Genomic DNA, 5,930 nt, shown 5'->3' with positions numbered 1-5,930 from the left:
ATCTTCTAAGAGTTTGTGGTTTGAGCGGCTCCTGGGTGACCAGTATTAGATTCCGATGCACCAGTGCAGGTTTACTGTATCCCTTGGACCTTCCCAATGATGATGTAACACAGAAATCGCAACGGAATTGAACACAAAAGGCACAATGCCGACTTAAGTATAGGAGGAGTGAAACTTCTAAGAGTTTGTGGTTTTAGAGTGTCCTGCGTGACCAGTATTAGATTCCGAGGCACCAGTGATTGTTTACTGTATCCCTTGGACCTTCACATTGACGATGAAACAAAGAAATCGCGTCGGAATTGAAAACAAGAGCACAATGCCGAATTAAGTATAGGAAGAGTGAAACTTATAAGAGTTTGTGGTATGAGCGGCTCCTGGGAGACCAGTATTAGATTCCGATGCATCAGAGCAGGTTTACTGTATCCCTTGGACCATCGCATTGACCATGAAACACAGAAATCGCATCGTAATTGAATACCAAAGGCACAATGCCGACTTAAGTATAGGAAGAGTGAAACTTCTAAGAGTTTGTGGTTTGAGCGGCTCCTGGGTGACCAGTATTAGATTCCGATGCACCAGTGCAGGTTTACTGAATCCCTTGGACCTTCACATTGACGATGAAACATAGAAATCGCATCGGAATTGAATACAAAAGGCACAATGCCGACTTAAGTACAAGAAGAGTGAATCTTCTAAGAGTTTGTGGTTTGAGCGGCTCCTGGGAGACCAGTATTAGATTCCGATGCACCAGTGCAGTATTACTGTATCCCTTGGACCTTCACATTGACGATGAAACATAGAAATCGCATCGAAATTGAATACCAAATGTACAATGCCGACTTAAGCATAGGAAGATTGAAACTTCTAAGAGTTTGTGGTTTGAGCGGCTCCTGGGTGACCAGTATTAGATACCGATGCACCAGTGCAGGTTTTCTGTATCCCTTGAACTTTCACATTGACAATGAAACATAGAAATCGCATTGGAATTGAATACAAAAGGCACAATGCCGACTTAAGTATAGGAAGAGTGAAACTTCTAAGAGTTTGTGGTTTGAGCGGCTCCTGGGTGACCGGTATTACATTCCGATGCACCAGTGCAGGTTTGCTGTATCCCTTGGACCTTCGCATTGACGATGAAACATAGAAATCGCATCGGAATTGAATACAAAAGGCAGAATGCCAAATTAAGTATATTAAGAGTGAAACTTCTAAGAGTTTGTGGTTTGAGCGTCTCCTGGGAGACCAGTATTAGATTCCGATGCACCAGTGCAGGTTTACTGTATCCCTTGGACCTTCGCATTGACGATGAAACACAGAAATCGCATCGGAATTGAGTACAAAAGGCACAATGCCGACTTAAGTACAAGAAGAGTGAATCTTCTAAGAGTTTGTTGTTTGAGCGGCTCCTGGGAGAGCAGTAATAGTTTCCGATGCACCAGTGCAGGTTTACAGTATCCCTTGGACCTTCGCATTGACGATGAAACACAGAAATCGCATCGGAATTGTATACAAAAGGCATAATGCCGAGTTAAGTATAGGAAGAGTGAAACTTCTAAGAGTTTATGGTTTGAGCGGCTCCTGGGTGACCAGTATTAGATTCCGATGCACCAGTGCAGGTGTACTGTATCCCTTGGACCTTCCCATTGATGATGTAACACAGAAATCGCATCGGAATTGAACACAAAAGGCACAATGCCGACTTAAGTATAGAAGGAGTGAAACTTCTAAGAGTTTGTGGTTTTAGAGGGTCCTGCGTGACCAGTATTAGATTCCGATGCACCAGTGAGGGTTTACTGTATCCCTTGGACCTTCACATTGACGATGAAACAAAGAAATCGCGTCGGAATTGAAAAAAAGAGCACAATGCCGACTTAAGTATAGGAAGAGTGAAACTTCTAAGAGTTTGTGGTTTGAGCGGCTCCTGGGAGACCAGTATTAGATTCCGATGCACCAGTGCTGGTTTACTGTATACCTTGGACTTTCGCATTGACAATGGAACACAGAAATCGCATCGCAATTGAATACAAAAGGCACAATGCCGACATAAGTATAGGAAGAGAGAAACTTCTAAGAGTTTGTGGTTTGAGCGGCTCCTGAGAGACCAGTATTAGATTGCGATGCTCCAGTGCAGGTTTACTGTATTCCATGGCCGTACACATTGACGAAGAAACATAGAAATCGCATCGGAATTGAATACAAAAGGCACAATGCCGACATAAGTATAGGAAGAGTGAAACCTCCACGTGTTTGTGGTTTGAGCGGCTCCTGCGTGACCAGTATTAGATTCCGATGCACCAGTGCAGGTTTACTGTATCCCTTGGACCTTCACATTGACGATGAAACATAGAAAGCACATCGGAATTGAACTCAAAAGGCACAATGCCGACTTAAGTTTAGGAAGAGTGAAACTTCTAAGAGTTTGTGGTTCGAGCGGCTCCTGGGAAACCAGTATTAGATTCCGATGCACCAGTGAGGGTTTACTGTATCCCTTGGACCTTCGCATTGACGATGAAACACAGAAATCGCATCGGAATTGAGTACAAAAGGCACAATGCCGACTTAAGTACAAGAAGAGTGAATCTTCTAAGAGTTTGTGGTTTGAGCGGCTCCTGGGAGACCAGTATTAGATTCCGATGCACCAGTGCAGTTTTACTGCATCCCGTGGACCTTCGCATTGACGATGAAACACAGAAATAAAGTACAAAAGGCACAATGCCGACTTAAGTACAAGAAGAGTGAATCTTCTAAGAGTTTGTGGTTTGAGCGGCTCCTGGGAGACCAGTATTAGATTCCTATGCACCAGTGCAGGTTTACTGTATCCCTTGGACCGTCACATTGACGATGAAACATAGAAATCGCATTGGAATAGAATACAAAAGGCACAATGCCGACTTAAGTATAGGAAGAGTGAAACTTCTAAGAGTTTGTGGTTTGAGCGGCACCTGGGAGACCAGTATTAGATTCCGATGCACCAGTGCAGGTTTACTGTATCCCTTGGACCTTCGCATTGACGATGAAACATAGAAATCGCATCGGAATTGAATACAAAAGGCACAATGCCGACTTAAGTACAAGAAGAGTGAATCTTCTAAGAGTTTGTGGTTTGAGCGGCTCCTGGGAGAGCAGTATTAGTTTCCGATGCACCAGTGCAGGTTTACTGTATCCCTTGGACCTTCACATTGACGATGAAATATAGAAATCGCATCGGAATTGAATACAAAGTCACAATGCCGACTTAAGTATAGGAAGAGTGAAACTTCTAAGAGTTTGTGGATTGAGCGGGGTCTGGGTGACCAGTATTAGATTCCGATGCACCAGTGCAGGTTTACTGTATCCCTTGGACCTTCACATTGACGATTAAACATAGAAATCGTATCCGAATTGAATACAAAAGGCACAATGCCGACTTAAGTATAGGAAGAGTGAAAATTCTAAGAGTTTGTGGTTTGAGCGGCTCCTGGGTGACCAGTATTAGATTCCGATGCACCAGTGCAGGTTTACTGTATCCCTTGGACCGCCACATTTACGAAGAAACACAGAAATCGCATCGGAATAGTTTACAAAAGGCACAATGCCGACTTAAGTATAGGAAGAGTGAAACTTCTAAGAGTTTGTGGTTTGAGCGTCTCCTGGGAGACCAGTATTAGACTCCGATGCACCAGTGCTGGTTTACTGTATCCCTTGGACCTTCGCATTGACCATGAAACACAGAAATCGCATCGGAATTGAATACAAAATGCACAATGCCAAATTAAGTATATTAAGACTGAAACTTCTAAGAGTTTGTGGTTTGAGCGCCTCCTGGGAGACCAGTATTAGATTCCGATGCACCAGTGCAGGTTTACTGTATCCCTTGGACCTTCGCATTGACGATGAAACACAGAAATCGCATCGGAATTGAGTACAAAAGGCACAATGCCGACTTAAGTACAAGAAGAGTGAATATTCTTAGAGTTTGTGGTTTGAGCGGCTCCTGGGAGACCAGTATTAGATTCCGATGCACCAGTGCAGGTTTACTGTATCCCTTGGACCTTCGCATTGACGACGAAACACAGAAATCGCATCGGAATTGAATACAAAAGGCACAATGCCGAGTTAAGTATAGGAAGAGTAAAACTTCTAAGAGTTCGTGGTTTGAGCGGCTCCTGGGTGACCAGTATTAGATTCCGATGCACCAGTGCAGGTTTACTGTATCCCGTGGACCTTCCCAATGATGATGTAACACAGAAATCGCAACGGAATTGAACACAAAAGGCACAATGCCGACTTAAGTATAGGAGGAGTGAAACTTCTAAGAGTTTGTGGTATTAGAGGGTCCTGCGTGACCAGTATTAGATTCCGAGGCACCAGTGAGGGTTTACTGTATCCCTTGGACCTTCACATTGACGATGAAACAAAGAAATCGCGTCGGAATTGAAAACAAGAGCACAATGCCGAATTAAGTATAGGAAGGGTGAAACTTCTAAGAGTTTGTGGTTTGAGCGGCTCCTGGGAGACCAGTATTAGATTCCGATGCACCAGAGCAGGTTTACTGTATCCCTTGGACCATCGCATTGACCATGAAACACAGAAATCGCATCGTAATTGAATACAAAAGGCACAATGCCGACTTAAGTATAGGAAGAGTGAAACTTCTAAGAGTTTGTGGTTTGAGCGGCTCCTGGGTGACCAGTATTAGATTCCGATGCACCAGTGCAGGTTTACTGTATCCCTTGGACCTTCACATTGACGATGAAACACAGAAATCGCATCGGAATTGAATACAAAAGGCACAATACCGACTTAAGTACAAGAAGAGTGAAACTTCTAAGATTTTGTGGTTTGAGCGTCTCCTGGGAGACCAGTAATAGATTCCGATGCACCAGTGCAGGTTTACTGTATCCCTTGGACCTTCGCATTGACGATGAAACACAGAAATCGCATCGGAATTGAATACAAAAGGCACAATGCCGACTTAAGTACAAAAGAGTGAATCTTCTAAGAGTTTGTGGTTTGAGCGTCTCCTGGGAGGCCAGTATTAGACTCCGATGCACCAGTGCAGGTTTACTGTATCCCTTGGACCTTCGCATTGACGATGAAACACAGAAATCGCATCGTAATTGAATAGAAAAGGCACAATGCCGACTTAAGTATAGGAAGAGTGAAACTTCTAAGAGTTTGTGGTTTGAGCGGCTCCTGGGTGACCAGTATTAGATTCCGATGCACCAGTGCAGGTTTACTGTATCCCTTGGACCTTCGCATTGACGATGAAACATAGAAATCGCATCGGAATTGAATACATAATGCACAATGCCAAATTAAGTATATTAAGAGTGAAACTTCTAAGAGTTTGTGGTTTGAGCGCCTCCTGGGAGTCCAGTATTACATTCCGATGCACCAGTGCATGTTTACTGTATCCCTTGGACCTTCGCATTGACGATGAAACACAGAAATCGCATCGGAATTGAGTACAAAAGGCACAATGCCGACTTAAGTACAAGAAGAGTGAATATTCATAGAGTTTGTGGTTTCAGCGGCTCCTGGGAGACCAGTATTAGATTCCGATGCACCAGTGCAGGTTTACTGTATCCCTTGGACCTTCGCATTGACGACGAAACACAGAAATCGCATCGGAATTGAATACAAAAGGCACAATGCCGAGTTAAGTATAGGAAGAGTGAATCTTCTAAGAGTTTGAGGTTTGAGCGGCTCCTGGGTAACCAGTATTAGATTCCGATGCACCAGTGCAGGTTTACTGTATCCCTTGGACCTTCCCAATGATGATGTAACACAGAAATCGCATCGGAATTGAACACAAAAAACACAATGCCGACTTAAGTATAGGAGGAGTGAAACTTCTAAGAGTTTGTGGTTTTAGAGGGTCCTGCGTGACCAGTATTAGATTCCGAGGCACCAGTGAGGGTTTACTATATCCCTTGGACCTTCACATT

Source organism: Schistocerca nitens, chromosome 3, assembly GCF_023898315.1.
Source record: "Schistocerca nitens isolate TAMUIC-IGC-003100 chromosome 3, iqSchNite1.1, whole genome shotgun sequence".
NCBI lineage: Eukaryota > Metazoa > Arthropoda > Insecta > Orthoptera > Acrididae > Schistocerca > Schistocerca nitens.
This window is presented reverse-complemented; position numbering follows the sequence as displayed.